Raw genomic sequence first — 23,407 nt, 5'->3', positions numbered from 1 at the left:
TTTTAAACAAAAACGAATTATCCAAATAATAAAAAAAAAAAAAGTACAACTGCTCTGCTTGTTTTTATTTCCATATTTCTTTATACAGATACAGATCACCTCCAGAGCCTCCACTGTCCCAGCGCTCCACTGCAATGCACTGAGATTGTTACACTCCAAGAACCTTCAAGACATGCGCTTCAACATGACACCTTTGTTTATTTCATTACTGCAGCAAAAAATAAACCCACAATAATTACAAAATAACAACACCAATATCAGGTCGACTTATTTTTTTGCTACGGCTTTGATAATACTCTAGTGCACAAAACGTTGGGCTCACTGATGGATTACAGAGTGAAACCGAAGGTGAATAAATTAAGCATTAAATTGCCTCACATCAGAGGACTACAATCCTCTCAACCACACGTAATTATGAGTTTTGGTCTCTTAATGTGGGAGCATTTCTCTCTCAAGAGAGCGAGCAAGAGTGGCAGACTGAGGCAGGAGAAAGAAAAAAAAAAAAGGCTCCTGAGTGTTAAAGCCTCCTCTAGTCCTAATTACAGCTTCCTGTCTCTGTGGCTGCCGGGTCCTACAGACTGCAGAAGTGATCTCAGGTGCCCCTGTGCTTCCCCCTCCTCTCTTCCCCAGAACAGCCAGACATCCAGGCCTCCCGCTCAGGGGCCACACAGGAGGCCAAAGCTCATCCGCTGACCCTGGTCAAGCAGGAGGAAAACAGCAGGGAGCAACTGGGCCAGAGGGAGAACAGACAGTATGAGAGAAAGAAAATACTGGATGGAAACCAATGCAAGCAGCCACGCACGTCCGCACAAACACACACGTCTGATTACTTTGTGAAAAACTTACAGCATGTTCTGCCTTCAGGCCTCGAGGCCGCGTTCAGGTGGGATAGGTGTTAGGCAGTAATCTGCTGTGCAGCAGTTTCGACATGTCTGCCACGCTGGGGTCAAATGTTACTCATTGGAAAATGTGCCATTTAACACCTGGAAATAACAACGCGCCAAAAAAACAAAGAAGACAAGCAGGAAAACACACAGCTGCCCGGTGGCAATGTTATCAACAAGCAAATGTCATCTATATGCACCACTGCTCCACACAACCCCACCGTGGATTGTGTGTGTGTGTGTGTGTGTGTGCGTATGAGCGCCCTGAGGCGTGTCGGGCGAGCCTGTGTGTGATGTTGGTAGTTTGCCTCACCTGGTAGCAATCAGGATGTGTGCTTCAGTAAGTGCGGCGAAACAACATAAGTGTGTGGCACAGATGGAAAGGCGGGGGTGGAGGACAGAGCGAGTCTTGTGAGGGCTACACAAAGAAACAACAAAATGGGAAACATGGAAAAGAGACGCTGCCAGACAGCAGAAGATGACTAAATGACTTGGCAGAGGGCCGTGATGGACAAAGGAGCTGAACAGAATATAAAGCAAAGATCTTTAAAAGAAGAAACCAAAATACAATGCAAATACACCAGAATAAAGAAAAACAGGAAGAGCTTTCTCGTTCAGGAAGGGGAAATGTTAGTAGGCCGTTCATACTTCAAGAAGACATGCAAATTACTCCGAGAACATCTTTACGAAGTCTGCAGCACCTCTTTCGCACAAAGTGAGAAAAGACAATCAAATACAGATATGTTGCAAGTAACACAGACTACAGCGGAAAAAAGTTTTTAAGGAACTGTTCCCCGTGGACACTGAAAAGTGACGAGCATGCCCAGACATGGCCGGATTACAGCTGCTTGACTCAAGTTACTCAAGTCAACTAGTCATCTGCTGTGCAAAATTTATGCTGTTTTTTCTGTTTGTTCAAACAATCAGATACCATAATTCATATACGATTATGCTTACTCTTATTCTTATTATTGTTATATTGTATTTAGACTTGGGCTGCAAGGTGGCTCGGTGGTTAGCACCGTCGCCTCGCAGCTAGAAGGTTTGCATCCCAGTGAGGACACCCGGGATCTTTCTGCGTGGAGTTTGCATGTTCTCAACGTGCAGTGTGGGTTCTCTTGTGTGTTGTGTCTCAATATGTTGAGGTTATTTGGTGATTCTAAACTGTCCGTAGGTGTGAATGTGAGTGTGCTTGGTTGTCTGTCTCTAAGTGTAGCCCTGTGATAGACTGGTGACCTGTCCAGGATGTCCTCTGCCTTCGCCCTAAGTCAGCTGGGATAGACTCCAGCCCCCACGACCCTAGTGAGGATTAAGCGGTGTATAGATAATGGATGGATGGAAATAGCATGTTATTTTGCTCATTTATCTTATTTATATTTATTAAATGTAACATGTGTGAGCTACTGGAAACTTTGAATTGCCACAAGGGGATGAATAAAGTATGTATCGATCCATCTATTACATATATCGATAACGTGTATGTATTTGGTAGCATTTTCTCACTTTGCTACTTTTTATTTTTACTTCCTGTTATCTTAGGGGTCAATTTGACCTCATTCAAAGTTTAACATCTCTAAATAAGTCATCGACATCATTTTTCAGCTTTATGTAAAGGGCTATTTACACATAAACTTGGTTAACAATTTTAATAATGACATTTTCTGGAGGTTTAAATTGCTTCAAAGCATAAAAGATGTCAGTAGATCTAAAGGTCATAGAAGGGTAAATGCTTTGCATGTGTCCGTGTTCACAATTGCTCCATTTGCTTGCGTATTTGCATGTTTTTTTTTTTTTGTAAACTGCAGTGCGTTGAGCTGTCAGGGCCACTGTACATTTGCCCTCAGGAGAATAATTATGAGGTTTATGACCTGCATGAGAGAAAAACACTTAAAAAGGAGGCAAATGCGGTGAACACAGCGCAAACCTGCTACAATGAGAGTAACAAATGACCTCTCAGTACACAGATCAGCTACGAGGGCCGAACAATTCATCAATTTGAAATCGCCGTTCGAAACAATGCAGTTAGAAAATTGCAAAGGCTGCAATTTATAATATATTGTATGTAGCACCTCTGACCCAGGGTGTATACTGTTGGGTCAATTGTTTGACGAATTCATCCCATTCTTCATGTGTGACAGTCACACTTTCAATGGTGTCTCATGTGGTAGAGCTCCATCTCGTTTCAAATCTATTACACAGTCAATACTAGACTGAAGCTCGACTTGTTCTTCATTTGGAATACAACATACGTCAGAAATGTTATTGTTAGCTATTTCCCCCCAATCATTCAGCCCTATCAGATACTATAAACACAAAGTTTAGTAGTAGCTGATAGGGCTGAATGATTGGTAGTGACGATGAGGGTCAAGTGGAACTCCAATCCAGCCACTCACAAACATCTAAACATACAGTACGGACGTAATAAGAATCACTTAAATGTATAAAATTGTGAAGACATGTTTACTCCAAGCTATGACAACAACATATAAACAGTCTTACATTTGACTGATGTTCAGCATTCTTTTACTATTTTTGTCAAAACAGTTTGTTGTAGTCTCTGAGCCAAGAAACATTTCAGCTTAAAACCTGCCACAAAACTTAAAACTGGGGATGTTATATTTCAGTGCTACTACTGGTGCTAATTAGTAAGTGCTGAGGTTCTGGCTAACTGTTTCAACCCATATCTGAAATCACCCACTAAACTCTACATCAGGGGTGTCCAATCGTGGTCCTCGAGGGCCACCATCTTGCATGTTTTAGATGTCTCCCTCTTCCAATACACCTGAGTCAAATGATCAGGCTCGTTATCAGGCTTCTGCAGAGCTTGATGATGAGCTGATCATTTGAATCAGGTGTGTTGGAAGAGAGAAACATCTAAAACATGCAGGATGGTGGCCCTCGAGGACCAGGATTGGACACCCCTGCTCTACATAGTATGTAACACTGTAATACTCTACTATATAGGGTGTTCGCCATTTCATAGTGTTGTCCAAATGCTACCTTACAATTGTTACACCCTATACAGTGCACTCAAAATGTGCCACAATGCACCATGAAAAGTAGTGTACAGCCGATGGTCACTAACCGAGCAATATGGACCATCATGCATTGCAAGAAAGTAAATGTAAACGAGACGAACGAGAGCGCGAAAACTTGTCATTATATCGTTCGTAATTTCCCATTTATGTTTTGTTAAATTTTATTTTACCTGTTTCTTAGCTGTGCAATAAATTGAGTTTGATGTCTTTGCACTACACTGCTACAGCACAAATCATGGATAGCGAGCAACGTAACTAATAGCTCGAGTAGTGTCCGAAGTGTTACTTTGCCGAAGTGCTCCCTGCATAGTTCACTACATAGTGGTCCTTGTATAGTGAGTAGGGAGTGAGCGGATAATTTCGGACACAACCCCAGTCTTCATGCTAAGCTAAGCTAATAGCTGCTGGCTCTAGTTTCTCATTGGTCATCCAGAGATTTGAGTTGTCCCACTCATTCTATCAAACTCTAGGCAAGGAAACAAGAACATAAAACAAGCATCACCTAAAGCTTGATTGAATTGGGATTAATTTATTTAATAATCTGATGCCACTATTAGAATGTTAATTTATATGTAAGGGTCAGCTGAGATGAAGTGAAAATAATATCAGCAGTGTTTAGCATAGAACGGAAAATTATCAATTTCATAGTATAACACCATGTGAAGCAACAGACCCAGCACATATCTTACATAAATTAACAATGTCAGCATTGTGTTCTAAAGGACCGTTAATAAAATGACTTGTCAGGAACTTCAGTTACACTGCTGATGAACGAGTTCGTGTATTAGCACATTTCCTCCAGAACAGAACTAAATGAATCATTTGACCATTACTGAAGTAATTTCATAGCTCATCAGAAGATGTGCTCTGGCCCTACTGCTGCTTCATACAGTTTATTGGACATTTTATCAAAAGTGGCTCAGCTGGTGCAGCTGAATTTAAGGCAGGTTTTTGCAAATGGATGGATGGATGGATGGATGGATGGATGGATGGATGGATGGATAGATAGATAGATAGATGGATGGATGGATGGATGGATGGATGGATGGATGGATGGATAGATAGATAGATAGATAGATAGATAGATAGATAGATAGATAGATAGATAGATAGATAGATAGATAGATAGATAGATAGATGTTTCTGCTTCTGCCTGGTTTGTGTTGTAATTTGGCTGCTATGCCAGGCTGCTCTGCAGGTGCATCCAGTAGGCGTGTTGATTTTAGTATTATTTTTTTGTGTCTGTGTATTTTTCTGTCTGACATAATAACGCTGCTGCTGCTGCGTCTCTTAGCTGTGTATACATCAGGCTATATGTCGCCCTGTTATCTGCTTTGTACTATCAAACTACTGCGATTTAGCAAACTGTAGCAATAGTTGCCTAGTTTTGGCAAAAATCCGTTCGCCAGAAGCTACTTGACTTGGACAGGCTCTGCACACCAGGGGATTAACGATGAAAACTGCCTGTATGTGCACAGACAGAAATATGCACGTGCACTCCTTCGGTCAGACTTCTAAGGCTGCTTGTACACAGATCTGCTTTATAGATCGCAATAAATCTGAGGATTTAGGAATTAGGTGTCATTTTAATTTCCACTCTTGGCCTTAGACGGACGGCAGAGAAGATGCCCCGTTTACTGATTGTGCTGCTTCGGTGAGATTCTCCAGCAGCATCAGAGCAGCTAATGTTACGCATGACTGTTGATCTGATGCCATTTATGGAGCAAGTGCTACTAACGCATCACATTTCCCTCATCAACAGTCATCATCTCTGTTCTCATTGTTTAGTGTCAGCAAGATGATCAGATATAATGCACACACATTCTATGCACTCGATAAATTCTTATACTACAAAGTGACAAGTGAATGAATGTCAGTTCATGAATGGGCAGGTATGCTTGCTTTTTGTGCATTATTTCTCCATCTGTCCCTTGATCATCTCCATTTACCGAAGAACACCAAGATTTCTGGGCATCGTACCATTCGGTGCCATTTCAGATTACTTCTTTTTTTTTTTTGGTCTGATAGATTTAGATTATACAAGAATTTACAAACTGAGATTATAACTGTAAATTATTCTCTGGTGGAAGAAATCAGATTGGTGACAACAAAGATTAGTTAAAAGCAAATGTGACTCATGCACACCAGGCACCTTTCTTTGGCAGACAGTTTCTAAACCAGGCAAGCATGTGAGTGAAACCTTGCTTTGATTAACAGTCATCCTATGCAAATTTATTTTATTTTTTTTAATAATCAGGAATACAAGGAAATGTAGTTAAATTGGAAACAAAGCAGGGACAAAACTGAGAAGGACAAAGTTTAGATGACGTGAAAGTTAAAGCCTGAAATGAAAAGCATGTATTTTGATATGTTTCATACCTGATACTTAAGAGGTAAAAGAACTACAATTTATATTTACAGGTGTACATTTATATGTCCCCGTGTTGGTTGTGTTGTAAGTCATCCTCGTCTGTGTTTGTTATGTGGTTTTCCTGTACAGCGCTCAGACAGTAAATAGTTCTTCCTCTTCTACATCTACATACAGTCTAATCTCACTCATCTAAACATTGTGGGCCAAGAAAGGAAAAGCACATCTCTGTGCATTGCACAACAACCAAGCCAAACAACCGTGAGTTTTGATTTAAATGTTTTTCCTGTGACACATTTGATTTGAATTTTAAATTACATGATCTCTGTCTAAATAACTCTCTAAGTTTTGGCAATTGGTATTTAACAACTGCAGAACATATATTTCAGTATTAACCTGAAATAAAAATACAATATCAAGCAAGTTTCCATCACCTGTATCTGGACATTTGACTGCTAAAACCCCATCCACGGGTCTGGTGACACTGGTGTTAAAATCTGTCCTTGTTGTCAAATGGACCTAACATTTGAATGGCTCTCAATATGCAAATTCACTGGGTGAGGCTAGCAAAAGAAATTTCTAAGGTCAGAGGAAGTGGTGTTGCTATGTTCAAATTGTACCTTTAGAACGCCGTCATGTTGCACGGACTGCATTTACACATGGATGTGTGCTTCTAGCCTTAACATTTTCCTCATCTCAAAAAGGTAGAGTTAGCCATTCTAATCCAAAACACGTACAGCCAAATTCAGTGAAAGCCTCTTCAATAAAACATCTGGTGTTTGTACCAGATTTTATCAATGGGAAACAAAAAAGAAGTGCCTGGAACTCAGTGTTCTTCACTTTTTTTTCATATTTCAACTCATCCATAATCAGCGATTATTTGATCTACTTATCTAACATTGCAGATACCGCATTAATCACATGATAAGAAAAAACAGTGAAAATGTCAAGCTGATATCTTCAAAGTTCCTGTGAGATTGTTTAAATATATTGTGGCTTCAAATTTTAAAACCTGAAAAAAAAAAAAGTGCCAAAAGTGTGTGTGTGTGTGTGTTGATTGAAAACTGTTGATGATTTTAGATGGAATGACCCATATCTGAATATAACATACTGAATCTGGATCTCTTTAGAGCAACTAAATGCTGCAAAATAACTTCACAATAGAACCAGAGAAAGAAATGATTATAAACAGTATATTTATAGTAGTATTTCTCTGTTGTTGTTTTTTTTTTAACATAACCAAATTCCTTGAGTCTCCGTGTGCCCTGCTGCAGCCTGCTGTAATATTCTCAGTGTACTGAATTGAAGCCACTGTTTGACTGCCAGGTAAGTAGCCTACAGGTCTCGAGGGAATACAGCCGCACAGCATCTCACAGAAAATCCACTTTACTACGCCCCGCTGAGGAACCAGTGTGGAGAAGCCATGTTATGAATACTTTAATCACGGCCACCTTGAAAAATGTCTCATATAAGCCAATGGAAATCTCTGTAGAGGTTCTGGCTGTGGCGTAGGAAAGTAACTTCCACGTGACATTTAGGGGAAACACAAAGGAAAATCTGAGGGTCGCTCACACAGACGTGCACCCAATGCTTGCCTGTATTTGAAATAAATGTTAATTCATAATAATAAGGCTGATATAGATGTGGTGTTAAACACTGGCAAAGATGAAGCAATAGTAGAGTCTTATAAAGAGACAGTGAAGGAATGTGGAATTGGGAAAAAAGAAAAAAATCACAGGCTGGTTTAGCAACAGAACTTCTTGTCCTTCTCTGTTCTGCACACTGCATTGTAATACAAGTGTGCACGTTTCTTTTTTTTCTTTCTTTTTTTTCAAATAATACACAGACCAAAGAGCTTGTTCCTCATAAAATATTGAGCTCTTAAGAGTAGAGTTGTTCTTCATGTAAAAAGAAGACGAAAAAAAAAGCTGTTCTCCTTTAATATTCACCTTGCAGCAGTTCAAGAAGCAGCAGCTATAAACGAACACATCACCACGTGGTTTACAGGCGGCTAGACGAGGTTTGTTGGAGCGTTTGTGGACAGAGCAGATCGAAGAGCGGTCAGCGGAGACATTTTGGATTCCTGAATTCATTTGTGTCTGCGATTCCAGTCCAAGTCTCCCAGGATTATGTGAACAGGACATGGTATAAATGTAAATACAGTATGTGCTCCTTATAGTGAGGGAAATAGATTTTCCAGGAAGGCATTACATGAGGGAGAACGTTCCGAACAGCCTGAAACAGAAAGTGGATGCCGGGTGGGCGTATGCACCTTCACTATAGGGACCTGGAGTTATTTATGAGCAGTGTGGTTTTTGGGTTAACGCAGCCAGATCGTACGTTAGGCCCGAGCACGTTTAAAGCTGGATTTATGTTCTATCTGAGCTGCATGTCAGATGGTCGGAAACCCCCCCACCACCCACCCCCATTCCTGCCTTTCTCTACAGCCAGAGGTGGTTTCTATGTCAACCATTATGTGTGACTTTCCCAAAAACGAGAACACGACATTCACACTCACTTGACACTGTGATTGGACAGCTTCACAGAGGTAAGAGGCATTGTACTCTTCTGTTGCTGCGCTTTTCACATGCACGACCCAGCACACGCTCTACGATTTCCAGCGTTTGGATGCACCTTTCAGTTTTGGGAACGACTAGGGCATTTGACTCCTGACACGATCACGCAGCAACGTCTTGAGAGCTCGTTCTCAGAAATCATAACCTGACCCTCAAACTGACGAGCGTCTGACAGCATCTAAAATCTGCTGCCTCCACAATTTTTCAGAGTCGGAACAGCAGCGGGAAGGGAGGGGGCAGCCTTTGAATTCTGAAAATTGCTGAAACAGACAATCCAACCATCAACCTATCATCATGCTGTTTGAACGCCCCATTCAGAGGAGATGGCAGCTTGTCACAGCTCCGGTTTGAATCCGTTCTTTGTGAATACCAGAGAGGCATCATGTACAGTCAGAACAAGGCTATGAGGCTTTTCGGGCTATTCAAACAGGTACACACATGTCCGTCTTAACCCTTTTCAAGCGTACAAAACCCTTAACTCTGTCTGCCTGAACAAAGCACATTACGCTTAAGCAGCTTCACCCCGAACGTCAAGAGAAGACGACGCTGACAGTAAACACGTCTCGTCTGCTTGTTCACATAATCTAGTTCAAAGTTGAGGATCGTGTTGTTTTTTTGCGGAACTCCACACAAACAAACCACAAACTAATCTGCATTTCAGAGTTCACGCTCGGCTCCACTTCAGATAAGCAAATTCCAGCTTTAACTTTTTTTTTTGCTCCCCAAACAGGGCGTGAATAAATTATCATTCTAACAAGAGCCTGTATACCTGCTGTATGCACCGAAGAGATCATAAATTAATCCCAAAGTGAGACAATAACTTGTTAAGTTGTGAAACAGCTGCGGAAGTCTCAACATTTGAACGGCGATGTTAGAGATCACAGGGATGGAAATTTGCCTTCTAAGATACCAAATAATGACTCTGTGAAAGTCAGAACTCAGTACGTCCCACATCTTTTGCATCTGAAAGGTTCCTATCGAATACATTTGAAACTGGAGCTCCAGTTTGCTGTGATGTGAACTGCTTAAATGCAGATTATTTTTTTCTCTGTATACAGCACATCTTGCACCTTGTCACAAACTTGTAAAACGTCCCTGTGAATGACAACAAAGACATCAGAAGTCGTCTGAAGTCATGATCTGAAGCGACAAAACTGAGTTTAAAGAAGAAGCATACGCGCAGACTAAAGCAAATAAACTGCCTTCCTGACTTTATGAACCCTGAGCTGCAGGTCCACCCTATGTTAGCCTCAGGAGGAGCTGAGGTTATTACCATGTGGGATAGCGGACTTCACTCTGTGTAATTATACTGGCAGCATCTGAACTCTCCAAAGGGCCCACTGCGCTTCATCACATCTTCAAAACCCAGAATTGCAGCTGTTAAAAATAGCCAATAGACTGAAAGCTACATAAGGCCATATAAATGAGCAAGTGAAGACAGGACAATGTCAAAGCTGAAAGGGGAAAAAAAAAAAACAAAACAAAAACCCCAGTAGAACTCTTTTATCCAATTTTCTCCTCTCTATTTTATCTGTCTGTGCTGTTAATTGGTTTCTGGCCAAGTCAGGGTCAGAGTCAGAGAGGAACAAGACAGGCCTGATGATAAATAGTATCTCGGTGTACACAGAGTATCTTTGTTTTCTCTGATGGCTGGAAGAGTTATTACTCTTTACTTCCAAGGCAAAAGCTTAAAATTCCGGGGTTAAAACCTCCTTATATATCCTGTCCTAATCCTGCCGCTGCTCCAACATGATGACATAATGAAAGGCTTCCTCCTCCCTTCACTTCCACTTCCACTGTTCACCTTCTTTCCTTCCCCCCCCCACATCTGCCTTCTTTTCTGACCTACATTCAGTCGCGGTGCCGTGCATGCAGATGTATGTGCGGACGTCGCTCCACTGGCTGCGTCTGTGTCCATGCGTGGTTGCTACCAAAGTCAGTCATTTCAGCGTTTTACTGTACCCACGCAAAGAGCAGAATTAACATCACATCCGCTGCTGCACCTCGGTCCGTGTGAGCGAATGTGTGGAGTTACTGTACTATCGCTCTGCCTGCCAGTGTTTGCGTGGAAATGTGACTTACTACCAGCAGCAGATCAACTGGCTCCTCACCACTGGCACCTAGCATGTGGAGCCGAGAACACACTGCAGGCGATACAGCTCATTCCAGCCATCCAACTGGCTGCCAATCACATACACTGGAGCATGCAGCCGCATGACTGCACGCATTCAAATGCACAGCTAAGTACAGATCAGCTTTGAAAACTCAAGTATAGCAAAATAGCTACAAATACAAACAGGATTTAGGTTTCAAGTTCTTCTGGGGGCTAAATGGAGACACAGCAGGCCACTTATAAAGAAAGGCATGCCTTTCCCCTGACTACGACTTGCAGGGACTTGCATGTAATGCATGTCAGCTCGGATGTTAGTCTCCACTACCGTGATGGCATGGCTTTTAACTCTAGAGTTTGCGGCTGGAGGATACAGCTGAGGAAGTCTCACAACATAATGTTTCATATTAGTCAACATAAATAATTATTGATCACTTTTAAGAGCCATTTTTTATTTAAGATCAGCAAAGATGGTTCATTTTAAATCTAACTATCCTAATATGAATATAACCACTTTATTTATCAAGGCAAGCGGGTAATCATTTCAAAATAAGTGCAGCAATGGGAAATAAATAACTGTACACACACAAATAATGGCCTAAAGATAAAGGAATGATCTCATCTTGATTTAACATTAAAAAAAGAAGGCAAATGAGACCAACTGTCTGATGGACTGACCTCAATAAGAACCTCAATAACACGCAACAAATAACCAGACTTAAAAGAAACTATTGAAATGTACCAAATGTGTGCACATTGAAATGATTTCTAAACATTAAGGTGCACAGAGGATGACCTGGGTGGAGGCTGATGGGGGACAGAAGGGTTTGGGGTGTTTTGTTTTGGTCCCCACTGGTGGCCGCCTCCACCATGGGAGGGCTGTGGGCACATGGACAAGCACACCTTGATAATAGGCTGTTACGAGCCAGGGATGAAGCACATTTGGCATTTCTTAAGCCAGACTTTGCAGTTTTGTTTTGTGCTTTCGTGGCAGTTTGTATCTAAATGCCTGTAAGTGGAACTATCTCACTTTGTGGTGGACTATTTTCTAATTGCTACTGATGACGTGTCTATCGCTTACATTAATGGTTTATCTTCCAGCTCTACCAGAACTGTAACAAAACAAAGAAACATATTTAGTCCTAGTATAAGCTAATTTGGATTTTTTGTTTGTTCACTATAAAGGTAAACTGTGGCATTTTCTGAATAAGATGTAAATACCTTTCAGTGAGTAAATTAATGGATAATCAAGCTGAGCATTGCCAACCCACACAGCAGCAAACCTGAAGAGCTGAAATATTAATAAAATGAATTCCCAACACTTCTGATAATCAAGTTCTCATTTAAGTTGGGTTTTTTTGGAGTAAATATGCTGAAATGTGCACCTTTTTTAATAACTGTGGCCACATAAATTACTTGAAGGGACTTTACATTTGAAAAATAGCCACTTGTCAGTGCTTTAGAGGAACAAATGTGTGTAATGGAGACACTTTATTAATGCTTACAGACATATTTCTGGCAAGTTTTTAGACAACACATAGGTTGATGCATCTGATTTATTGGTGTACTTTTCCTAAAAACAATATCACGTGATTACATATTGCCATCGCTCAGTCTATTGAACAAATTCAAAATGCAAAACTTCAAAGCAGTCAATGGATTCTTGTTTGGTCACTTGTGGGAAACACAACAAGCTGTAACACACTGACACACTACCCCGTTAAAAAGTTGTCTGGGTGAACTTGTGGGCTACCCAGGAAACATGGTGCAACATTTGCGTTCATGTCGCGTCATGTTTCTGGCCACCTGGTGAACACAAGTCTAATATTCGCTTTCCTCTTAGCTCTGTTGTCGTCTGCGCCAATGTCTGAAGTATATGTCTGGCTGCTACACTGAAAACAGCTGCCAGTCGCGTCTGGAAACATGATTATTAAGCACTGTGAGAATCAACCGAAACAGTAAAGCTGTGGGGCCACGAGGTACAAAAAGCTGAGGTGAACTATGAGTGACCACGACGAGCAGCAACACATGACTGTCGATCAGGGGCAGCTTGAAATTTCTTCTCAAAAACCCTTTTTCTGGAGATTTCCACAGCTCATCTATTGTGTGACAGCTATCATGGCAGTCTCAAGAGTCACTTAAAAAACTGTCACACATCCGATTTTCAGCAATGTGTGTCAGTCAGACTTTTCCACACTCCTCGGCTGCACTGCCTCAGAGAAAATATATATTTATATGTAAAAAGTCAGATGTCTTGCTTCCTTTCATGCAATACACACAAAGACACAAACAAACCAAAAAAAAAAGATCAAACCGAGATCGTCATTTTTTTCGCGAAACGATCAAAGAATAAACAAGAAGGACTTCTTTCATCCCGATTCTCTCCTGGTGGTAACAGGATCAGACTCACGAGGGATGGCTTCATGCTGCTGTAATATCAGGTCCAGCAAGGTCACACCAGAAAATACTAACTCCATTAAAGACTGATCCCGCTGAGGCAGATTAGGTCTGTCCTGTCCCCTTCCATCCTCCTTCAACTACAGCACCGATTGTATCTGCAGAGCAAAAAATGTCTATTTTTGCAAAGGCGTGCTTAGAAACTCATTAATCTTGGTCTGAAGAAGCAATACCGGGCATGAGGTGTAGGAAGGCGGAAGTCTCTTCCACACACATGTCACTGTCCATCTGTTGGAGAAATTTCACACCTGATTCTCAATGCAGAGAGGACAGTGTGTATGCCACGCCTATGTGAACAGGAAGAAGTCTTCGCTCTGCAGGAGGGAAGCAACCGTGATACCCAGATAACACCTGGACACTCAAGAACGCGGATAGGGTCGCCGCACTACCAATTAGCCCCTTTCTATCAGAGCGCCATGTGAGGTGTTCGTGCACCTTGTAATTACCAGAGCAGAGGACATGTTTCATTTGAAACCAGCACCAACGACACGGCCCTTGAGAGAAAATAAGCCTCTGACTCATTCAAAGTGAGTAACGGACAAGAGAAAGTCATCATCCATCAGACGCTGGCTGGCTGTTAAATGTCTAAACAGGCGGCAGACTTAAAACTTTTTAAACTAACAATGCTGTACTTGAAACTCAAGTCAAGTCATAGTCACCAAAAAAAAAAGGGAAAGAAATGACACCAATGTTTAGCTTAAAAAGCAACCTCCACTTTAAGAAGAAAGGACGTCTGATGAAAACACGGGTGCTGGGAAGAGTTGAGTCATTGTGACCTTCTAAGCACATCCTCTTCTGATAAATCACACAGGGCAGTGGTTCTTGATGACAGGCTTTCACGGTGCACAGAGCTCTCTTGAATACAAGCTGCCAACGGCAAGGTCCAATGAAGGAAATGCAGCTCTACACCTCACATTATGGGCCATAAATACAGCTGGGAGCAGTGACGCCCTCAGCGGACGGACATTTGATGTTAAAAAAAAGTATGGAAAGTCCACTTAAGGCTCATTTCACTGTCTATTTCCCTTTTTTTGTGCACGCTGAAAGTACATAACAAAGCCTGTACACCCCTCTCACACCTACAGTGACCCTGGCTGCCAGAATACATTCACCCGAGTTGCGATTGCGTTCTCGTTTCTGATCGGAAAACAAAAACGAGAAATGAGGTTTGGGAAGCCGTTGCCACTCTGATAGCCAAAACCAACAACATTTCTCCGGTGCAGACGCAAATAGAGAGCAGGCACCACAGGTTAACACATATGCAAATGCCTCAACAAAAGATGCTGACAGGATTCATTCATATCAGCGTTTCACACACAGGCGGTTGTATTTGTAGAGGAAAAAAAAATATCATGTTTAACTTCCCCAGAGAACAATCCCACTAATCTATAGCTCAACAGCCATTTTCAGACAGCTTAACCTCTCTATAATCTGTCTGAACTCTGGACACTTACTTCTAAACACAGGCTGAGATTAGCAGCCTATCAGAGACTTATAGTACAACTATGAAAGCTATGCCCACAATAAGCAGCTCAAAAAGCTCATGTCTCTTTTTCTTTTTTTTTTTTTAGGAAGACACAACATAAAGACCGGAGCACAGCAGCATATATCAACAGAGAATGTCTCCTCTCAGGAAGTTCAGCACGTCGTGAAGACAGCTAATTACCATGAACGTCCATGTGTTTCTCATGGAGAGTCCTGAGCCAGGAGTGAGCGGCACAGCTGGTCCTGATGACTCCAGCGCTCCTGCTTTTTGAAGGCTGAGCTCAGATAACTGCTGGTCTGGTCGGTTGGCGAGCATCTGAAATTACACCTCCACCTTCCCGGAGTGTCCTGCCCCATCCAGCCTCTGCACTCCTCTGTACTGTATCTCAACATGTACAAGAACGGAACAGATAAAAATGAAACTCTGCCTCGAGCTACGGCCAACAATAAAACCGTACGAGCGTTTGAGAATTAAGAAGCTGTGGTATCGACTCGCTGAGTTTCTGGGGAAACGGCATCACGAGGAAATCGCGTTTGTGGGTTTTTCGAATGTCTAAAATTAATGTATTAAACAGCGAGTCGAAAACTGTTTAAACTGAGAGAATTATTACCTGAATCTGCAGCTTCCCTCAGCTGTGCAAGGCTTAACATCCGCTTATCAGTCATCTGTGAAGCACTCTGAGCTCCACTAAGCTGCTTGAAAGGTGGTACACAAATAAAGTTTGATTGATTGATTATGGCGACTTTGTTGTTTCGGTTCATTTACCACTTTTACTGGAGGTGTTTTTGACTGAAAGAGGCAGAAAAATCTCAAAAGAAACGACCTGCTCAGCACCGAACAGTAGACAGACACAGAGACTAAACGGCCCTTAATTCTGTTTTGAGATGGAAGTTTACAGTCGAGAGAAATGGCCATAATCGTGAAGCCTTGAGTTCAGAATTTGGCCATGGTAGTTTATTGAAACCATACATAAAGCAAGCAATGGATTACATTTAGAACTCAAGGACACTATGCACGGTGACACGGCAGCAACTGGATAATCGCATGGCAGCAATGTTGGAAAGCCTGCTGTGTTATCCCTTTTACTTTCAAATGAACTATAATTTAAAAAATAGACATCATGCTGTATTGAAGTGGAGCGAATGAGATCACAACCTCATTAGGAACATGTTTACTGAGGTAACAGATTAAGTGAGAAGTAGGGCCATTTTCTAATAGACTTCTATTCTACCTCGGAGCCGTCGCCTCATGCTGACAAGTAAAAATAACAGCTTTAGGTCACTAATGTGTCAGCTTCCCTTTTCACATCCAGGTCTTTATATACAGTCTGTGGTCACTCCAACACAGACATTGTGACTGAAGCTATAATCCAGAACTACAACCTAAATATGGAATAAAATGATGCCATGTGTCACCATGTGTCATTTCTTACTAAGGTTTAGGGGTAAAGCAAACACCCACACACAGGAATAGATACGCTGCACTTTCACAACATAAGAGCACCACAGACAGACGATACAAACTGATGACGTCCGTCTGTTCTCATTCTTTCCCTCCGCTTCCTTCATAAAAGCACTACGCCATGCATCCGCCAGACAATCTGACAAGCCCCAAATTGATATTGTACAGACTGACACAGATTGAGAACGAGATTTTATTCGAACCGTTTCGCACTTTGTGACTGCAATAAACGTACTCACTGTTGTTAACCGGTCCAAAGGCGCTGACTGGGTGAACATACAGGATCATTTACCAGCCTAAGCAACCAGAAGGAGAGGACTACAACGGAGATACATGCACTCACCTGAGGGGCGTACTAAGAAGCGAGATTAATGGATTAGAGAGTATGTTGAGGCTAAAGCCGGAGTTTTCATCACGAAGGTGGCTCTCTTAACACGCTAGATCACCGTATTCTGCACAGCTAAATAAGTGGAAGTTATTTACTGAGATGGGAGTTTTTAAATTGCCTGTAAGCGATGCTACATTTTGACCAACAAGTTTCCTGTTTGGGTGTAAGTTACAAATGTCACTGATCAAACCTTTGCAGATGCACTGGGTGCGCAGAGATCTACATGCATGCAGTTAGTTATGCAGACAGTGCATTAATATGTTTGGTCCTGAGTTGCTGCTAAACCCATTTTACACTGCCGGTATTGCAACTAGTAAAGCACAGATATTGATTAGCCTTCTGGTATTTTTATAGAGAATATTCAATCACTAATTTCACTTGATTTGGCCAAAAAGTGAAATGATTTCCATCTATCCCTTATTGTGGGATAGTGTCAGGCCTAAATGCACTTGTTGGACGTCATATTTAAACGTATGGAAGTTTAACAACTCCGATGTGCAGCTGTTCTATCAGCAACGAGCAGCTGCACTGAGAGTCCTTCAAGTAGTAAAATAAACATTAACCTGCACAACTATTTTTTATTTTTTACCAGCATTCCTCTCTTGCGTCATTTGTCGTAAGGGTATGTTTCACCGTAATTCATTTTTTAGATGCTTCTTTGCTCTCCATTATAACAATCTGTTCTTCTTGACTGAAGTAGGCAGCTTGCCATCAGTCCATTCTGTGCAGAAGAAGAGTCACATGACACATTAAATGTTCCACCCTGATGGAAAAAAAAAACAGCAACAACAAAAAAAAAGTACAAAGAAAACTGCAAACCATCGTTGTGATACCTATTATCTAATTGTGGTTTTGGGTTTTTAACACAAAGACAGCCTGGCTGTGTGAAACGCCCTTCGTCGTACACCCCTGAGGTGGCCAGAAACACAAACCCAGATTAATTGCTGTATGCCTACTGTTTGCTAACAAGTTTGTTATATCAGCCTTAAAGGTAATATCAATACTGTGTTTACAACCTGTTTCTGCTGCCCGCAGGAACAAAAATGAAAAATTAGTCACCACAGGTTTAACAGCGATCTTTTTTAGTCAATGTTAACAAACCAGACAGAAAAAAAAAGGCAATTACAACTTTTCTCATTTTAATTGAACAATTCCTGACCTCCCTCTCACAATCTTACACTTACGACAGGTTTGACCATTCTGAGCACCTCCAAGGCTGCAGTGGTGCAAAATTAAAAAGGCACTTCACCGGGCTGCTCGTAACAACACGCTGCTCGCTGCACATCTGTCGTTCAGAGATAGAAAGCCTGTGTTCCTTTAACAGTGTCGTGCAGACTTAAGAAATGCTACCTTGAAGCTTAACCTGGACCTTTTCTTTCCTGGATTCCATCTTCAATTTTTTATTTTTTTTTCTTTCCCCTCCTCTCAATGCTATAAGGTCAACCGGTCACACACACTCACCCCCTGAACACTCACACACTCACACGCCGTCACATTTTTATTCAGAAAATAACCGCTTATCATGTATTTGTTGCACTGTTTAAACCATGTGAACACAGCAATTCAATTAATATGACTCACAAGTTAAACACCGTCTGACTGAGAATGTCAACTCAACATGTTTCTCCAACCGAATCACTTCCTCCCTCAGACTTCCTCTCGTCTGCAGCGTGTCTGGACGCTTCGTTTGACGCGCCTCACTCGCTATTGCCGCAATATGAGGCAGGAAAAACACAAGAATTTTACTTTTACACTCGTATAATGAGATGCTAGGATAAAGGAATCTTAAGCCTAGCTAATGAGAGCAGTCAATCTTGGAGTTTAACTGTTACTGGGTCACCGCTGACAGCAACCACGCGTTTCATCAGTTAGTATTTTTAGAATTACATTTCCTCGCTGCTATTCGGTGACTTAAAGAAAATCAACTTCCAAAAGATCCCTTTTCAACCCACTGACTGGCATGTTTGTTTGCTGTGCGAATGAAAATTCTCACTGTTTTCGCAGAACTGTTATGCACTCGTCATTGCTTTAATTTATCTTTGTTTACCCCTTCTCAGCTGGCTGCAGCTGCGTGTCCACATGCACCGCTGTGTATATCGATTCAACAATAAACAGAAAGGTTGCGAGGGAACAGATAAGCTGAGAATTAAACAAGAACGCGCCAAGTTATCTCAGCATGTTGGGCCTCATGCTCAATACGCCGAAAAACAATAATCAACCACGACTTTGTGCAGATTGTGCATCACGTGCATCCTAAATGGGCTGCAGTTTGTTTGTTTTTTTCAGACTTTGTGTGTTTGTGCTATTCTGGTAATTCTATTTTATTTATTTATTTAACCTTCATTTTGCCAGGTACCGTAAATTCCAGACTATAAGCCGCTACTTTTTCCACACGCTTTGAACACTGCGGCTTAAACAACAACGCGGCTAATTTATGGATTTTTGTGAGTTTTCTGAATTTGCCTCAAAAGGAAAGTGACATTGAGAGCGACAACAAAAGAGAGACTGAGGAAGTGTGTGACAAAGTAATTCTGGGGCTGTTCAGTTCCGACACTGAAGAAGACGACTTTAGTGGTTTTAGTGCGCAGGAGGAAGATGAAGATAGCAATCAATGACTTTTCCTGGTAGGCTACTGTGTTTTTTTGTTGTTTTTTTTTAACCAGCCGTGTCAAAGGCATTGTTCAGAAAAAAGCATTTACAGTATGTATTTGTGTATGTTACCGATACGTATTTAATTAAAAGTTTAAAAAATCTTTCTGTGTCACATCTTTCTGTGTAAATATCTCATGGTACAACGTGGACACCTGCGGCTTATAGACAAGTAGATATGTACAAAACTAGTTTTCTTTTTAAAGTTAGTGGGTGCTCACTAGTCCAGAAATTACGGTAAGTTAATTGAAAACCGGCTCTCATTTTCAATTACGCCTCGATCAAGAGGCGGCATACAAACTAGATGAACAGGACAAACAGATTACATGTACAACAACTCACACAACGTTACAAAACAAACAACGCAAAGACCTGTAAAGTAGAGAGGCTATAAACAGGTGTAGTGGTCCTTAAGTGTTGCTCTGATTGATTTTCTGAGCGACAAGAGCGGTACGGATGAGGTGAGTTTTGGGGAATGTTGCAAAGAGTTCCAGCAGAAAACTGGAATGAGGATCGACCGAACGTGGTACCAACTTTGGGAATGTGGAGGTTAATGAGACTGTTAAAACAAAGAGTATGGGTGGAGCTACCATTCATAACTCCACCCATACTCTGTGTTCTAACATTGTAATAATAATAATAATAATTGAGGTTAGTCTTTACATCGTGTCATCACGTGGAGCTTTTTTTTGTCTCTATAAAAGCTGTTTTGGATTTGGTTGATGACAGTCTTGTAGGGAACATTGATGAAGCTGTTGCAGACAAACCTTTGATTTGGAGAGAGAATTCCTCCTTATCTCTGTGGGACAACACTGCAAAGCACCAACCTGCTCAGCAAAAATCCCTAGACTTTGGTCAACCTCAAAAACAGATTGTGTGGAACATAGCTCCAGATCTGTTGCGCTGTGGAATACTGTTAGTAAAAAAAAAAAGCAGCTCTCCCGCACACCTGTACTCTGTCTGCACTCGCAGAGGGAGGGCGCCCCATTTGAGACAATAAATATCCAGCTGCAGAGACAAAGAGGTGCCAGCCAGCTTGTAGCAGTAATTAGATAGTTCTGTGTAAAAGCATTAATGCAAAAGTCCTGTCGGGAGTCGCAACCCATCCGCACACCCGCTGTGTGTACGTGCATTTATCAGGAATCCAATAGCATTTCCATAATGCATGGCAACATCTATAGCTCACCTACTAGAATAGAAAAGTGTCCTGGAAAAGAAAAGATGAATAATTTAGCCGGGGTTTTCTATACGGTGCTTACTTCCAGCTTTATACTCCAAACACTGTCCACTCGATTGAACTTTCGTCCTTGTCGTAACCTCTCGGAAGCTTTGAAAAACCCAGAGCACATGCAATTATTCAGCACAACACAAACAAAATGACACTTTTCCTGACGCAATGTCGCCATAACCTGCAGAGGAGCTTTGAATTCTCCCTCACTGTGCCGTTCACGCTGCACAGGGAGGAAAATACAAAGAACAGACTGGTGCCTTTGATTCCGACGGACTACAGGGAAGTGTGAGCGTCTGCCTGTGTGTGTGTGTGTGTGTGTGTGTATCTGTCAGTGTATATTCTCATTGTAATGAGTCTCGGTCTTCCTCCGCTGCTGCTCTTGAAGGTGACATGATGGCGTGTTTCCGTGACATTTAGATAAGTCAAGACACCTCAAGAGTGATAAACTTTCCTGTTTCTGCCGCTATCAGACAAAGTCACAGCACTTCAAAAGACATCACACTTCCAAACCGCCCTCCATCTCGCACTGCAAAAAGAAAAGGAGAAAACACTTAATTGCTCTTGACAGTTGTGCGTCTCCCCTCTGCTTTCAACATGCTTCCAGTGCTCTCGATCATGTGATGCGGGCGGCCGATTAGGAACGCAGCACTTGTGTGTTTAATTTGTCCGAAAGCAGAGATGGTATCTGCTTGTTGCTAATTAAATTGGGGGCAAACAAAAGGCGGCTGTGAAGCGATGCAGTGGTGGATATGAAAGTGCAGTGATGTATTAAGGAACACATCCCAGCCAGCACTGCTGCTATAATTAACTTTTCATGCACAAGAGCAGGTTGGTTCCGTTAGAAGTGACACTGACCTTTGCATGCGATTTTTATTTTTTCCCCCTATTTGCAAACACCAACGTAACACAGTAGAAATTTGCACACATTGTGGTGTCATTTTGATTTCTTCCTCCATGTGCATCGAACACTAACAGAAAGGGAACAATACACCTCTGCATCTTCTCCCCAACTTGTAGTGCAGGCCTGGCTTCACTGAGAGAGCTGTGAATGAACTCAGTTTTCTCCCCCCCAGTGTGGAGAAAGGAGAAAAAAAAAACCCTCAAAGCACTCAATGGTGTCATGAAAGACAACGTGATTAACTGATAAACCGCGAACTCTTGTCTCGTGTGTCAATAATGTGTTAATTAACGCGTCTCTTCCACCAAATGAGCCCCACGATGCTGATGATCGCGGTGATCCTGGAAAGTGGCGAGGACAAAGCGGGTTTTTTTTTTTCTGCAACGATCTATTTCTAAATATTGAATCCAACCAAACATCGAGCATCTCCTCCTGCTCCTCCTCCTGCTGCTGCTGCTGCTGCTGCTGCTGCTCCGTGGTCCGGCACAAAGCGCCGTGGAGCAGCAAATGCAGGTCTTTGTGGAAATCCCACGGTACAAAAAAAAGAAAAAAAAGAAAGAAAGCGAACAAAGCCTTACCTAAATACAGTGTGGGTCCTCAGTGGATGCTGCTGCTGCTGGTGCTGCTGCTGTCCGGCCGTTCATGTTTGCTCCGGTTCGCCTTGTTGCACAGCGAGCATGCGGCTCGGTTTGGCTTCGCCTCCGTTCACTGTGCAGATATCCACTACTACTGAGCGCAGCGCAGCGGACCGCTTGTGTTGTCTGTCACATTGTTGCTGGCCTTTTTCTCGCATCCACATCCGATTTTTTAAGGGGCGGAGTCAGCAGTGAGGGTTTTTTTTTCTTCTTCTTCTTTTTCCAGTGGAGGCACTGAGGAGGCTTCATGGCCTGGAGGGAAGGATCTAGGAAAGGAAAGAAGGATGGGAATAAAGGGAAGGCACGAAAAAAAAAATCGATTTTTTTTTTTTTTTTTTTTGCTATTACATGCATCAGGGAAAGGATAAATACAGGAGATGGGATATTTATTAGAAATGTGATAACTTCTCCAATAGGTCTGTTCTGCTCAGAGCAGACAAAGGACAAATTTTTCAAATTCTGGCTTAGATTTTTTGCAAAAACCCGCTTAGTAACCCTCTTATTGCCTTCAAATTTATTGACATCGTTTATCCTTAGGTTCAATTTGACCCCAGCAATTTAAACCTCCAGAAAATATCATAATTCCAGTTAAAATCCAATTTTATGTGTAAATAGCCCTTTAAATAAAACAGAAAAAATAAAATTCTGTCAATGACTTATTTAGAGATGTTAGACAATAAATAGAGATTTACATTGTTCATAATCGAATAGAATTAGGCTGCAAGGTGGTTCAGTGGTTAGCACGATTGCCTCGCAGCAAGAATGTTGCCGGTGAGGACACCCGGGATCTTTCTGCGTAGAGTTTGCATGTTCTCCCCGTGCAGTGTGGGTTCTCTCTGGGTTCTCCAGCTTCCTCCCACAAGGTTCAAAAATATGTTGAGGTTATTTGGTGATTCTAAATTGTCCATAGGTGTGAATGTGAGTGTGCTTGGTTGTCTGTCTCTAAGTGTAGCCCTGTGATAGACTGGTGACCTATCCAGGGTGTCTCCTGCCTTCACCCTAAGTCGGCTGGGATAGACTCCAGCCCCCCACGACCCTAGTGAGGATTAAGTGGTGTATAGATAATGGATGGATGGAAGTACAAGGAAATAATAATTAAATAGTAACAGAAGTATGTACACAAGATGACAAAAAAAAATACTATTGAATGAAAAAATACAATATATAAACTTAAAGAGAAACAGACTGGACAAATTTTCTGTGCAAAAATGAATTGTAAACAGGTA

The sequence above is a fragment of the Stegastes partitus genome, unplaced genomic scaffold (assembly GCF_000690725.1).
Source record: "Stegastes partitus isolate 25-593 unplaced genomic scaffold, Stegastes_partitus-1.0.2 Scaffold55, whole genome shotgun sequence".
Taxonomy (NCBI): Eukaryota; Metazoa; Chordata; class Actinopteri; family Pomacentridae; genus Stegastes; species Stegastes partitus.
Note: the sequence above shows the minus strand (reverse complement) of the source record.